Below are 16,504 nucleotides of genomic sequence, written 5' to 3'. Positions count from 1 at the left end.
CTAAAAAGTGGTAAACACCTTGTGGGAATGGGTTTTATTGTTTCTAGTCATTCCACAACAACCATTATGCCAAACACATGAAGGAGGAGCAGTTATTGGTGTGCTGGAAGAGAAGTGGCTGGAAATGATTTCATCAGCTGGCACTGAGAGATCTTTAATATGCCAAATTTGCCGCAGGTATTGGCTAAATAACTGCTGGATTGATTTCAGTTTGAACACTTTATTATTCCTCCCAGTCACTGCAACTCTCCTGTCTGAGGAGCAGGACTGCCTTCTGGAATACTAACTAAACTTCCTCAAGTCCATTCAACTGACTCCGATGCTCCCTGCCGTTTGCCCATCCAAAAAAGAAAAAGAAAAAAAAAAAGTAGTACGAGACAGACTTGTAGGGTAATAAATATATTGCATGTACAAAACACCGTAGACTGAAGAATCTCAAATTCTTTAAGAACATTAATTTGTGATTCGTTACAGCTCAGTGACTTACAGATGACTGTTTCCACTGGGATGGACTCACTGGCAAGCAAAGGGAGGATTCTTTGCGCTGCCCTGATCATGCAGTTATGAACTTGCCTGGGGAGCGGGGTGGGCACAGCACTGCTGCTCCACAGCCCCCCCCCCCGGTACACAAGTTTTCAGAGGAGGAAAGCCAAGGCCCTCCACCAGCACAGTTTGCTCAAGAATAAACAGCATATGGGTGGAAACGCACCAGGAGTATCCCACCTCAGTAGCTTCTTCCACCCAGACAACACCGGCTGCTTCATCCTATAAGCAACCTTAGAAAACCCTCGTAAACGTGAGCAACAGTTGCATATAGCCAGCATACGTACACTGGCCTAGACTCATCACCATGTTACTTGGAGGGAAAATTGTTTCATCTAATGCAGCTGGCTCTTGGTACAGCACAGCTCATCTTTTTCCTAACCTCTGGATCCCACGCAGCATTTCTTAACAAACTTAATAATGTGGTGTCCCCAAGAAAATGAAAAATTGTCCTCTGCCAGGAAACTGATAAAAGAAATCCCTCCCTCCGCTACCTCCAGTGGGCTCTCTGCAGCAAAAAAATAATTCAGCTTCTGCCTTGCAACACTCTTGCCATTTTGCTGTTGCTCCCCCTAACTTCTCCTGCCACTGCACATCAGTGCACCCTCCACCGCCTAAAAATCCACCCCCCCAGAATGATGCAAAACAAAACAAGCATCCATGTTTAACCCTCAACAACCCCAGACAAGTGGTCTCGCCCAGCTGCCCTGGAATGCTTCCCTCCTTGGATTACACATATATGAAGGATCACACCCTCAGTGTTTCCTCTTCTACGAGCAGCAAGTAACTGGGTGCATAACCACAATATATACACAAATAGTTTGTACCTATGTACATGTGCGTACCCATTTCTGTAACACACAGCAGATTCCAGTGGTTGAAGATGAACTACAAACTGAAAACTAAAGAAATGGAAATATTATAAAAGAAATAAATCCTGATCCACACTGGAGACAAGTAAAGGAGAAATCTCACAGCAAAGCTCTCAACTCCAAACTACTCCTGAGCAGAGGTTTAACGTGGACTTCCTGACCTGTGGGAACAAAGAGCTGCCACGCAACAACTTGGTTATTCCCTACAGCTCAACACAACTCAAGGAAAGCATATGAATACCCTACTACCAGCTGCATGCATTAACTCAGCAATGACAAATATCTGTAAGATGCAAAGGTAAATGTGGCTAAGGAGAGGTAACAGAAAGCTAGGAACTAGGAAAAAAATCTAGAGATATCTTTGTATTGCTGCTGATTTGATGTGGAAACAAACAAAGACACGCTGGATAATTCAACAAGCTTAGGTGACATTCTTAGAAGTTTATAAAGCAGCAGCATGAGTCAGTCTGGAAATGTTATCCATTTAAATAATGCTTTGGAGACTTGTGTGCTCTTCTGTGTACCAGAAACAAGTTTAAAAGCTATTTGAAAGGCCAAACCTTGACCAGTTAGGTATCAGTATAGCATGATGTAAATCACTGTAGCTAAACAGATTTCCAGCAGCTGAAGGTCTGGACCACAGGGTGCAAGGCTTGAATATAGGTTATACTTAGCAGCTTTGATGAGTAATTTATGGCATGATAGGAATTAGAGAGAGAAAAATATAAATAGATCAATTACGTCTATTTTTAAATATTAAAACAGTTTAGATTCTATGGGATGCAAAATCAGATGAGCACTCAGATTTCTTTTTCCCTGCTGTTCAACCTGATTTTTAAAAATTTCATCCAAATATTCATAATTATTTAGCTCCTCTCTGTACCATCCTTAGCAATTACTCTCCTTCTGTGGTGTTTACACTCTTCAAACTCTTGCAGATGAGCTGATAGTTATCACGTGTGCTGTCAGGCCACTTGATGATATACATTTATTGCATTCTTTAATCTCTATATCAATACTCTAAATTAATCACAGTCGCTTCGTTTTGCTCCCTGGGTTTCTTCCAGCTTCGGAAGAGACATTTAGTTGTCACCCCTGCACTCTTGGGCATCAGGTTTTCATGTAGGCTGACATGACACTGTTTAAGAGGGGGCAGCCTTAGAAATCTATAACACAAATAACCTCTTTCTGCGAATTTCTCTTTCCAGCAAGGTTATGTGTTTCTTATACACAGTTCCAAATACGATTACCTTTCATTTTCCCACTTGAGACAGTGCCTTCATCATGTGGTAGTGACCTACCCTACTATTTCTAGGAGACTGCTGGTGGCATGGGCACTTCTCAAGTCAAGTAAAGGCAACACAAACTGGGTCTTGGTTATTACTTCTTGATGTTTCCAAATACTTGACTTGAAGTTGTTTTCTTCCTCCTTGTTCCCTCATCCTCCCTCAGCTTCTTAGAGAGTTTCTCCCCTGTATTTCATTTTTATGCTGGGTACTTTTTGTTTCAGATCATTTCTGAAGATGCAAAGTATGGCGAGTTCCCTTAGTTTGCCATATTGACATTTATCCTAAGTGCTCATTCAGCCTATTTTTGAGAACGTCAGATTGTCGATATTCCAGTCAATCTGAGCTAGTTTTTTCAAGCCAAGCTTTATGAGGCAAATATTTTTAACAAAAAGTGACGCAGTCAAATTATGTCACTTCCCTGTGCCTCAGTCTGGTCACTGTTAACATGGAGATATCCTTTCTGAGACACTGACCCTCTTCAGTGATAAGTCCCAACGAAGAGCTAGAAACACAGTACTTTGTCCATTATTTAATTCCTTAAAAAAAAAAGACCAGTTCAATTGCCTAAAACTGCTCATTTTTTTTTTTACGTTTGTTTTTCTTTACAGACTTCTTTGTTTCCTATTACTCCAACAGAGGGTGAGAGTATCAGCTTTAAATATAATCACGCTTTGTGTTGGGTTTTTAGGATTATTGTTAGGATCCCCCCATTTCCTCTTCCCCACCAAAGGGCTTTCTCTCTACAGCATATGGGAAGTCCCTCACAAAATCTTATCAACACCTTCACCAACCCTCCTCCTTTCTCTTGTTCTCTGCAGACATAGTGGCAGGATCTGGCCTATGCTTCTTTTGCTTGTGAACTAAGTGCTGCTTACCAAAAACCGCCATGCCTCTACACCACCCACTTACAGCTAGCATCACCGCTGAGAAATGGGATGAAGGGCACGTATGTCTGTGCATACTTGTTTAAAAAGACAATTCAAAAAATCAGAGTTGACAACCTCAGCTCAATTAACTGGTCCTTAAGCCCCGTGAGGACAGCCCTGAGTTAGCGGTGTGATGTGTCAAAACCAGATGCTGCACCGGGGTCATATCAGAGCTGTGGAGTAGGGGCACAAGACTGCAGAGGGCACCTAGCTGCAGAACCAATTCCAGCATCTCCTGAGCTCTCCTGCCCGCGCTGCATCCTACTCGCAGAAGCCTCACTACTGGGACTCGAGTGTCATGGACTGCACGGGTAGGTCCAGCCTCACCAGGGAGGAAAAACACTCCCGTTAATGAGAGAAAAGGAAAACTGGAAGAATGGAGACATGAACAGGCAGAAGCATACACACAGTAGCAGGCAAAGCAGTCCATGGCATTAGCAAAGATTTTTCTGCATAACAACAGCACAAAAGCAATCTCGTCAGGGCAGTTTCCATCTTTATATCACCTGTCTACAGTGCTCACCACAATAGGGCCCCAGTCTCCGAACTGAGCTTTTTGGCACTACCATAGATAACTACAACATCATTGCTTTCTCCAGCCTCCAGTCCAAATGGACCAGAGAAAAAGTTACATTACCTGCCTATGCACAACCATGTTCTTCAGCTTGGTGATTAAGGTACAAGATAGGAGAAAACGTAGCATTAGGAGGAGTACAACCCCACAAATATGAGAGAAGTGGAAAAGGACCGTTGCGCACCCCTGCCTGGGTAAGGCAGCGCTAAAGAAGAGGCTATTGTTTTCATTCCTCTCTTTACACCCTAGGGGAGAAGCCAAAGATGCTAAAAAGACACAACAGGAGCCAGAGGAGGGGAAAGATGGCCAAATGAGAATGAGGCGCACAGACCACCATTCCCTATGACATGGGCAAGTTTAAATGGCCTCAAAGGGAAAGTCATGGAAGAGAAATGCAGCAAAGGTTCAAATGTGTAGGAAGCACTTACAGACCAGGAAATTCCTAGACTGCAAATTTGGAGAAGTGGGGAGAGTGCTTGGGAGTAAAAGGAGAGGAGAATCCCCTGCCATGTTCGTAACTCCTGGGCATCTGCTTTTGGTCATTGCTTGGAAAGGATATCAGGCTAGATGGACCTGTGGTGTGGGTCAGTCTGGCCCATCATGCGCTGTGCATTCCTGGCATGTTCCCCAAGGCCAAGATGGCTGCAATCCCCTTCCCCTAACACCCAGCCGGCACATCACAAAGAGCAGTGCCCGAGCTGCGGGACTTTAGCCCATACAGCTCTGCAGCACGAGCATGAAGACTTCCCAAGCCTGTAAAAGCCCATCTTTCAGTTGTATGTTTGCACATGTTGCACCAAAAGAGGCCTTAGGCCTTTGGTCTACGGTTAACATCAAGCATATGGCGGCAACAAAAAAAACTTAAGATGTCTGTCCCCTGCCCACTGAGACGCAATCCTCCCTTCTGCATTTCTGTGCGGAGTTTGGACATAATCAGGCTCTAGCAAAACGGGGGACTTGGCGGGGGACTTCATTTACCCTCTGGCAGAGAAGAAGAGGGCACAGCTCTCCTCAGTCCAATCCTCTGGCAATCTTGGAGCTTTTCCAACATGCTAAGCATCAGTTTCCCGCCAGCGAAGTGTTTGATGTTCTTCTAAATGCAGTGGCACTCAGAGGTATAGTAACCCTCCATATGGAAAAGCCATTTGACACAAAGGTTGGAGGTCAAAAGTTTAAATGTTCGTGACAGAGACGACAGCAGTCCTTTTCTGGTCAATAACATCAAAGGATTTGCCAAGTCTTAATGCTACTATTGTCACTTGTTTGGATCCTATTGAAATTCTAGCATATTTATTGCACTCCGGGAGCATAAGGACTTTTTGTTTGTTTTAATCTCTATGCTGAACCAAAGGAGTCTGAAGTGTTGTGACTCCCCTTGTTCCCAAGCAGAATGCACAGGGAAACAATGCCAGAGGACGCGGCATTGTAGTCCCAACCAACTTGGCGCTTTCTTCATCACCAAAAAATATAAATGATGGATGGAAACATATGGTCTCTATTGGACAGGGCTGGAAATCTCTGCTCCTGAACTCCCCACATGACCGGTTTTAATTTTTTTGTGCTATGGTAGGGGGTGAAAAGTGCTCCCCCACCATCAAGATCTCCGTTTTGCCAGTCATTGTTGAGAAATGCTGTGCCATAGCCGACTCACAGTCCCATTAGGCCCAACTGTGGTGGAGCCGGGAACAGCAATGAGGTTCTCGAGACGACTTGTAACACCATAACCACAAAGAGTATCACTTCTCCCGGGCCTCCTTTGCTTTCTGAACTTCTGCTTGCAGTTAGGCAGAGACTTATTACCAGAGCTCTGCAGTGCATGTTCCAAGCGTTGTATCAGCCATCGATACCTCGTGCCTTGCCAGGAGCAGGTTCCAAGTTCATTTGTTACAACCTTCCTCAGATTCCCATTCCCCTCTCCACAACAAGGATTAGCAGTTTAAGTTATGTTGCTGACCTCCATCTGGCTAGGCAGAAACAGATGCCTGCACACTCGGGCACGATCTTATTTCAAAGTGGGGACTCTGGGTTACTAATGACGTTATGAAGGCAATAGCATATGTTGGCTCTCAACAGTCCATTGTCTAATTGGGATGGTTTTAATCAAATATGAATGTACCCAAGTTTTCACAGCTAATGAATAAATCCCCTTTTTAAATAACGACAGTAATTTTGAGCTCTCCATCGAGGCAGCATCCCGAGGAATGCCCACATGAGCAGCAGCCATCAACGAAGGCCCGTAAGAGGCTGCAGCAACATCCGCCGCAGCCCAGCTCATTATTTAAACAGCTCCTAACTGCCCTTCCCTGAGGTAAGCTGCAGCCAAATTGTTTTCCTTCACTTCACAAACCAGATATGCATGGCTTATTTGAACAGCCCGAAAGTTTACTTTAGTCTCTGTTTAAAGACCTTCTACCACATATTTCAAACAAACAGTTCACTTCATTAGAAAGGCAAACAGCATGGCCGCAGAATACGAGCACTTGAGGAGAACCACGCGGGCAGAGAAATCCTCTGCCCCTGTGTAAACACCGCCTGCTCTGCGGCTCTGGGCAGCATCCGTCTGCAAGGCCACTTCAAAAGCTTTTTCACAAATACTTCACACGTCTGTTTGTAAGTAAATGATAACCCTGAAGAGATTATCCGCAGGGCTGAGAGCCCCGATGACTATCACTACCGCTGCACTGGCAAAGGAAGAAAAACCAAAATCTTCACTGCCAGCCCTGAGTGAGTTACGAAACTGTAATGAACTCGGTGGCAATCCAGTAACATCAGCTAAACCTGTTAAACTGGAAAAGCAGCGCTGCTTTGGTAGCCTTCTTTGGCTTATTTGGCTCCACAAAGGGAAGCAAGTTTTACCCTTCGCAATGGGAAGGTTACTGCACCTCCATCGTTATTTAACTGAGTCGTTATACACAGCGCACAGCAGAGCGCTGTACAAAAGAGCAAGAAAGCTGCAGAGCCAAGAAATCACCAGATAAAGCACTAAGCTATTTCTTTCTGGACAAAAGACACATGGCAATTCAAATCCCTTGGGAGCACACGACATAACTCTCAAATCCCAGAAGCAAGTACAAAGGGAGGAGGAAGAAAAAAGACAACTGGAGAGGAGAGGTGATGGAAGGGAGCTAGTGCTAGGAGGGTCCCATTCCCTGCCCTCCCCTCCACATGCCCCTGCAGCTCCTGGGGACACTCACCACCTAGCTTGGAATACACCCTCAAGAGAGCAAAGCAGCTCAGAAACAGTTTGCTGTCACTCCCTGCTGTTTTTACTGCTTTGTGACAACTGAAAAGTTTTAATCAAAATACTGGCATTTGCATGTTTTGAGGGAAAAGACACGAGCGGCTCATTACAAGTAAGGGCACTCTCACCACTTCCATCACTACCGTTGCAGTTGGAGCAATCCCAGCAAGCTACCATGACAGCATCTCTTGGCATCAGTCATAAAGCAGAGGCCCATGGCATGCCCAGAACTTTAGCATAACCTTGAAAAATAAACTACTAACTATCCATACAGTTTTAAATACATTCTCAGGCAAAAAGAAACAACCAAAAATCTAAAAATCCTTCATAAAGTTCGTAAGCAGGGATTAACTGCACCTGACTGTAGGGCGATGGTTCACAAGCTCTGACAGTACTGAAGTTATCCCAACTATTATGTAAAGAGGAGAGAAACAGATAACATTTTCATTAGGGGGAATCAAGTATTGTCAAGTATGGACATGACAGTTCGGACACCTCAGCAACCATAACTTTAACCTTGCAGTGACTCAAAACGTAATTTTCAGTTATTTTGATTCTCAGGGTGAAACTAAGTCCCACTAAGTCAACAACTGTTTTATCATTAATTTCAGTGGAGTCAGTGTAGCCAGCTCTTGTGATTTTTATGATGAATCTTATTTTTCTTTTCAGTGGTGTTTTTGTTTGGGGTTTTTTGTTGTTGTGGTTTTTTTTTAAAGCTTCAGTCTTTTCAGTCATGTCACTAAGTAAGAATCTCAGCTTTCATTTAAAAAAGCCCTACCAAAAACCCACATGTATGTTTCCAGCTGTTATGGTTGCAGGGAAACACTGGAAAATGAGAAGCCCCCAGGTTTCACAACCTGTGAGCAAATAAAAAGATCCAACAAAAACACACATGAGCAGGTATGTATGTACAGGATCTCTCAATAGCTATGTGTTCTTCACGCTCACATACATTAAGTATTGAACACCTAGATACTTGGGAATGGGGAATGGCAGGACAGTACTTCTGTGGTACAGATGGTATCTGTTGGTATTGAAATCTGTGGGGTTTAATGGTTAATCATCTTTATAGGTGTTTGCACAGGTTTTGATCCATACCAGAATTGCATATCACATGTCAATGATTTTTTATTTGACTACATAGACACTTCCTGTACAAACGGTATTTTTTTTGTCCTCTCTATTAAGAGTTGAGGACTCTTCTACATGCTGCTTTAAGACTATAATCTGAGTTTGAGGATTGTGTACTAAAAGATGTTAGATCCTTTCTGAGCATTTTAGTGGAAAAGATGAAATAAAAGTGGAAATAAAACACTAATTTTCAGCATGAACTAGAGAAAATAACAGTCTTATCCAGCTTTTCGAGGGCCTATGATAATAAAAGCAATAAATTCACTATTATTATTACAACTGATAACACAAGCTGAGCTAATGGAACTAAAATATCTTCTCAACCAGTTGTTGGAGAGCTGATAATATTAACCTTTAGGTGCCAGGAGTTGGGGATTTCCCAGCGTACCAAACTGGTTGACTTACTGACACTAAAAATAGGACTCTAAACCCTGTTGCTCTTGTGTGTTACGTGCAAACAATATGATTTTTTTCCAAGTAACTCTGATCCATTCAGAAGGGTAAAAAAAAAAAAAAAAATCCATTTCTTTCAAGATGTTTATGGCCTGAGGCTTTTCTAATACAAAAAAGGGGAAAACAATTTATTTTTTATTATGCCATTCCCCAATCTTCAACTTGAAACAGACCACTTCTACAGAAGTTTTTTACAACATTCCAGTGAGTCCTCTGTTGCAGTTTTTTGTTCCCTCGCACGTTCAGCTACTAGCCGAAATCTGCCTGGCCATTCTCCCTTAAAGCATCTTCAGTAGAAATAACTGTAAGTAGTACAAGACTTAACAGACAACAGCATTGTCTATTCCTTTATTGCATGCATTTATTTCATTATTAATAGCAAAATAGGAGTCATTTGCATATAGAAGTCCCAGTTCTACTTTCTCTTTGATCACCTGAATCAAGAAGGACATGCACCAGCTTACCCTAGTATTTAAAAGACATCTCCTAAATTTTATTTCTCAGAGTGATCTTGCTCAACTTCTGCAAGAAGTTACGCCTACTCAAACAGCACATGGTTTTGTTGGGTTGGTGGTTCACGGTGGCAGAGATAATCTAAGCTCCATCTCAGGCACCAGTCAACGAACTAGAGCTTTCCTTCCACATCCAGTACACCCTCTTGCCACAAACAGACAACCTCTGTGGAAGAGCTGGTTCAGAGATAAGGAAATGACCAACCCTCTGACCCACAAAGACAGAGAAGAGTCCTTGGAACAGAGGAAAAGCATCATCCCATCTTTCTCTGCAAGTATTATTTTTGCTCCTTTCTTTTACTTGAGAAGTCTGCAAATTAGTTTCATTTCATCTACCCATACTGCAGCAATAAAAACCTCAAATGAGCTGAAGAGAACAACTCATATAAGCATCTTATGATGTACTTTAAAGAGTGAAATACCTAACAAGCATTCACTGAAGAAATCCAGGTCTCTGTTTTAGCTCCACAAGAGATCACCATGGCTTGTCTTTTCCAAGTGTTTAACTTGGGGTGACATCTCTTTGGAAAAAATGACCTCTCACTTGAAGCCCAAGCCCAGGGTCATCCTCGAGAGACTCTCAATCATGCTTGATTTCAGCAGCCTTCTTGATAGAGGAATGTGAACAAGCGGCACCAACAATAGCCTGTGCTGCTAGATTCCTCTTGGTGACATATTCTCATTAGTCAAAATGAGATGGCAACACTTCACTGATGTTTACAATAATGGCGGCACAAGCTGCCTCTCAGTGCAGATGAAGAGTAAATAAGAGGGGCTGGTCCCTTTCTCCTGTGCAAACACGATCAAGGCTATAAAGCAGCAACAAGTATATTTAGCATTTTCTTCAGTTCACCACAATGGATCTCCAGAACTTGCTGCAGTCCCAAATGGTTAAAGCAGGTAGGAGCTGGAAAGCTATTTTTCATAGACCTGCAGGTTCATTAGCACATCATGGATAGAACTTGGGGGGAACCAGCGACAGACACAATTGCCAACAACGAACCTTTAAACGGGGATGTAGTAAATGATCCTGTGATGCTGAGACCAACAGAAGATGTTTCAAAAGGACTAGGAAATACCACCTTCTCCTTCACACACAAAGCTGGTCTGTTCTGGCAGAAGTCAAAGGAGCTACTTCCTAAAGCACCCAGGCTATAAGCTCCATTTGAGGCAGACACAGCATGTAAATTCTCAGAACAAGAGGTACATGCCTTCCCTTCCCACCTGAAACATTTTGGGAAGGTCAAAGTGAGGCAGCAACAACCAGCACTCAGAGTTGAGAGTCAACGCTTGAGCACCAAGCAGGCCCTCATGAACAACTCAGGGAGGGCTGACCCCTCATACCAGGCACATGCAGGGACTTCTTGGCCAGGTGGGAAAGCAGTTTTCAAGATGAAAAGCTCCTTTTGGCAGCCTTTACTTCTGGCATACATTCCTATTTGTATCTGATTACAGACTTGGCGTTGAATTTACTTTTTTGGGGGGGGGGGAATGAAGGGAGAGTGTCCTTTTCAGACACAGGCTTAGAGAGAAAACAAGAGCCTCATGCTCCCCCCTTTCCCTCTTCCCGAGCTGCACGTAACAGGGTGGGGGCCAGGGGGGCAGCAAACCCTCTGTAAGTAATCCCCAATTAAGTTTGTTCTTAACTGAAGCATTTGGCTCGTGGGTGGATCGTGTTTCTCCTGTGCACGTGAGCTCAGCAGAGAGAAATCCCTGGCTTGAAGCTGCATGCCTTGAACAGAAGGAAACTCCTTGTTCCCCAAGCTGGTGGGCGAGGAAGAGCATGAAGACCATGCTGAAACAAGAGCTACATTAAGGGGATGTATATAACTCCTGATTTGCACTGACGGCCAGCTATATGCACAATAAGGTTGAAATAACCCTACCTGAGAAGACAGTTCACTCACCTTGCTTACACAAACCCAGCAAAGCATGCAGCAGACTCTGAACGTAACAACTTTTTGGAAGCCTGACAGAGGCCTGGCAGAAGAAGGAACTTAACCAACCCAAAGCAGCCTTGTCAAGTGCTGCATTGTGTCTTCAGTTCTTTAAGTAAACCATTTCTACCAGGACCAGGGACATTTGGTACACATACGGAGCAACCAGCTGAGGCTTTGCCTGAGTGCAAGAGATGTGACCAGCACATGCAGACATCAGAGAACAGCAAAGCTCTACTGAGGACTGGGAGCTGCGTCTCCCATGCACAAGCCACACGGTGATCTGGTATGCTCCCACAGCCCAGAATCAGCAATGAAAGCTAAGCTGTCTCAGGGACTGCCCTCTGCAGCTACAGAAAAAGGCCACAGCCTCTCTCCTCCGCCCTGGCAACCCCCTTCTCCCATTCCCTCTCACTACCACCCGCTGCCATGGCCAGTACAGCAGGGACAGTAGAGCAGAACAAGAAGCCTGGAGCCGCTGACCCCCATGAGCAAAGCCATGCTTGCACTGTATCCGCCCAGTCTGGTTCACACAGTCCCAGCAAGAGCAGAGCTGTGGTAATACAAACCCTGGCATTGCAGCTACAGTCCTGGCCTGTTTATTCAGGCAGTGAGCCCGGAGCTGGGGTAGCCTGCATGGTGCCCACCCCACTCGGCGTCAGCATCTGAGCTTGTGGGATGCCGGTGGGCACAAGCACCAGCCACTCCTCTGACTGCGATGGACTGGTAGACTCTGTGCTGACACCCTGGCCTGAGGGTAACTAGGAACAAGCCCAGCTGCAGCTGGCAGGATGCTGAAGTAATGCTCTACACTCCCAAAGCGGCGGTGAAGCAGAGCCAGTGGGGCACGGCTGTACTAGGCACTCTTCAACATACATGGACACATTCATTCTCCTATAGAGGCTCATACCTTACTAGCCCTTAACAGACTGAAGGCTAAAGCAGGCCAGGGAGTTTCCAGCCCATCAATTAAAATAGAGGTGTCTGCTGGGAAGAGCTTTTCCAGCCAATGTTCTCTATTTAATATCCCAGTGCCTCTTCATATGGTGTTAACCCCACCATGGAGAAGAAAAAAAGAAAGGGGGGGGAGGGGGAAATCAGACTTTGGACATGATCCAAAACCCACATACCCAACGCAGCTGAGAATTGCTATGGGGACAATTCAGTACACACTGTTTTACATTTGACAGCTTCAGACTCAAACCCCCAGGCACAGGCATGCTGAACTGCGCGTTTAAATCCTGCCACATTGCTCCAGCCACAACATCTGGAGTAGTTGCAGCAGCCGCTGCCGCCATAACAGGTATTATTTTTGCTGCCAAACCAGCTGGGGAAGAGGTATTGGCAAAGATCTGGCATACGGATGTGTGCAAGGGCTTTTGAACTTTTTTTTTTCCCCCCCTCACTTGCTGGCAGGAGCCTATGCCAGTACATACGCTTTGAAAGAACAGGCAAGAACATGAGAATGTTGAAGGAGAATCAGGAAATAAAGTAACAGCTAAAAAGAAAAAATCCCCAACAAGCTAGAGTCCAGCATAAACAGAGGTTTTAGGAAGCACAGGGAAGAGGAGGATCTGTGCGGATAATGAACAATACTAGGAGACCTCTGTGAGAAGGCCTCATAGAGCTCATTTGTTGCTGAAATAGGTACAAATCTGGCAGGCAGCAACTGCAAAGAGGAGTAAGAAAGGAGACCAGAGCTTGGCTCGGGCATGAAGAGAGAGGGAAGCTGGCTTCCCGCCAGGATTTTTGTGAATGGGTGGGTGTGTAGTATCCATTTCCTCCCAGTTCCAAGGGGGAAAAAAACAACAAGAGGGTAGGGAAATGCTTCCAGTGATATGTTATTTGGTCATGCTTCAAAAATGTGCAACTACTGTCACATAATTTGATATTTTCCTAGCACTATGGGTGTCTTCTAGCAGCCTAACTTTTTTCTTAACAAAAGATATTTTTCATCATGTGCTGAATGTATTCGACTTTTACACACTAAGTGTCTATTCATAAAAAATGCAAGCCCTTTAAGTGAAAAATTCTGAATTTATGAGTATAAAAGACTTTAATGTACCTTAACTGTCTTAAATTCTCATGCTGATTTCTGCTGAGCTAACATTTTCTTCTTCCAGCATAAAGGGAAGGCAAGGGGTGTTGCAAGAGGTCTAAGAGGCAATTTCACAGGTGTTGCAAAAATTACTATTTCTCCAAAGTATGCTTGAAGCATAAATATTATACTGCATTGCTGGCAAGACAAAGAAAGAAAGAAGAACATCTGATGACAAAAACAATTAACTGAACAGATTAAAAAAACCTGGAGCTCTAATATGGTGAAGTTTGTGGTCTTCTTGTTTTTTCTCCTAGTTGTGTGATCAAGTCTTATCCTTGTCTTTCATTGTTTGGATCTAGTTTTTCATTACGAATGTTTCTTAAGTATAAAGCATGTGAATTGTGTGGTGGAGATATTCTAAACAGAAATAATCATGCAACACTGAACAGATTACAGCAATTTGAAAGTTATCTGCAAAACAAAGCAAGCAAAACTCTTCAGAACATGTCACAGAACTCAACCAAATTTGAGAGAAAGGAGTAATCAATAATTAGAGCCAAGACAGAAAGAGAAGGGCCTAAAGTTAGGCTCCTCAGAGATTAACATACGCAAGTTACAGATTTCCTGAAGTTACAAAGTTACAGTTCCTTAAAATCAACATGGGGGGGTGGGGGGGAAGGGCTGTCTGGCTTCAAGAGGGGTAAATTTTCACATCCAATTTGAAAATGTATTTCTTACTCAGACAGTAATCAAACCCAAACTTCACCATTATTGATCATTAATTTTCCAAACTTTCTAATACAGGTTTTTAGAAAGCTGCTATTTTTGGTGCTTGGCAAGAACTGTAAAGCTCCCAACAGGAGATTAGAATAAGAGAATGGCAGTTATTCAGGGTGAACACCAAAAATGAAATATAATGTAGCCCTGGCCCCCTGAAATGAAGGAGTTTTAGGTTTCCCCTAGCCAGCAGGAAAGCTGCAGGATCACCCTGTGGGGACTCCAGGAGCTGTTTGTTTAGTGTGTATGCCAACAGCTTCATAAAAGAGCTCCTAAATGAATGGCCCTCAGGAATCACGCGTAAAAGGGGACTTCTGCTCACCAGCCACAACTCCCAGAGTAAGCCAACCTATTGAGACTGTTTCTGTGCCACAAAGAGGGAGCAGGGACCAGTGAAAGCAAAAACTCCGTTTGTAACTCCTCCCCAGCTCAGCTCCGCTGCAAAATTAATTAAGACCTCGAGGCCTGCCTGCAAAAAAGAGCAGCCTCCAGCCTTGCAAACTAGTGCGCGCTTGAAAAGTGTTTTGAAGATGTAAAGAAGAGCCTGTCACTTAATAGAGCGTAAGTATTAAATAACGATAACCATTTAACATTCCCGCAGAGCCTTTTGAGTCAACAACTTGTCACCTTGGGCTTGGCTGACAGAAGTGTAGAACAGCCATGCAGAGTAAACTTCTCCTTGCATCTCTTCAATCTCTCTCTTTCTCAGGGTTTGAATTTCTTATGACCAATTTCTTTTTCTTTCAATATCTTACCTTCAGAACAGGTTATGTATTTTGGTGCTGCCCTGACACCTTGCATGAATTCAGGTTTTATTCAAGTACAGACATAGAAAGGAAAAGAAAAGAAATTCCTTTTGGAAAGATTGTTTAAAGAGAGGTATCTATTCAGTCCCTGATGGCTACTGACATTGCTGGCACAGCCTTTCTTTCCATATATATTCATTATCATTATTACAGATGGATCTGCTAAGCTGTGTACACTTAACTAGGGTATAGCATACATGTTGTCCATCATTCACCAATAAAAAGATTCCTATTTTCAGTTCAGCACAAGTCCATTCAGCCAGCAGGATGTGATCTTCCATGCTGAACAGATGTATCATGGTATATTCTAAAAAGTGACATCAGTTAGTCTGAGAAGACTCCATGCTTCTGAAGTTAAATCGATGTTTTACTGAGAAAAACATCTATAAGGTAGCTAGGACTGCAGATACACCTATCACTTTAGGCATGACCCTAGAGACTGGCATCTCAGTGTGTCCACCAAGCTGTTCCATACTAGACCAAAACCCCTGCTCCCATCTTCAAGTTTAGTGATGGTTTAACAGGTTTTTTTAAAATTAATCTATTCCTTATTCCTGTATCTTTTCCACAAAATAGGTTGGCCTGTTGGGACTGGTATGCCATATGACTTTTACTATATTCCTACAGCATCCTCTTAGTCTTCCCACCTCTTTGTTTTAACACCTTTAGGCGATTCTACCACTCCGTGGCTATCTTCACTACTTTGGCAGGATTCACGTTATTCATGTGTGTTGCCAATACCTAATTTCTTTCAATCTTCCTACAACAGGAGGGACAATTACTGAACCTTCTGCTTAGACCTCTTTCTCCTTTGCATCAAGATGTGGCACAGCCTTCTACAAAGCTAATTTCATCTTTGCCTGTTAATTCTTATGAATCTACAGCTTCTTCAATATGATTTGTGTCTTCCTACTGCTTACATCAGGCCATTCCCTTTCCTATTGTCTTTTATTGGTTATTTGTCTGCTGGACATAGACAAACATCCAGTGACATCAAGAAGTCCTTGGGATTCTCAATATAGAGCACTGGTTTTAACCTTTTTTTTCACACCCACTTCTTTGTTCTCTCCATCGTTTCGCCCAGCACTCTAGCACCACAACCCTTGCAGGAAGCAAAAGCCAGGTTCTCCAAACTAACCCATGAACCAGAGATCTTCCCTGCTCTCTAGGGTTTATTGGGCAGGTAACACTTCTGCCTATTCTGCCTTTGCTGCCAGGTGGGTTTTTTTTCCAAACACCCTTCCCGACAATTTCTGTTGTTTCAAAGGCATCCTGGAGAATACACACTGTGTCCAAATTCCCAACTGCAAGCAAGTTTTACCCAAATCCTGCATCATGACAATGGCTCATTTCCTAGCAGGCATGCTACAGGCACCAAGACATATCTTTATGACTCAAGTTC

At 43.6% G+C, this 16,504-nt stretch overlaps 1 protein-coding gene across 2 annotated transcripts in view; it reads right to left on the bottom strand.

Moving 5' to 3' along the window:
• GLI3 (GLI family zinc finger 3) overlaps nt 1-16,504 on the bottom strand; it is a gene marked incomplete at its 5' end in the record, with an annotated part of 201,889 nt that overhangs the window by 103,956 nt on the left and 81,429 nt on the right. The window lies entirely within an intron of this gene.

The sequence above is a fragment of the Phaethon aethereus genome (assembly GCF_964289735.1).
Source record: "Phaethon aethereus genome assembly, chromosome: 2".
NCBI lineage: Eukaryota > Metazoa > Chordata > Aves > Phaethontiformes > Phaethontidae > Phaethon > Phaethon aethereus.
Note: the sequence above shows the minus strand (reverse complement) of the source record. Positions and strands in the feature narration are given on the sequence as shown.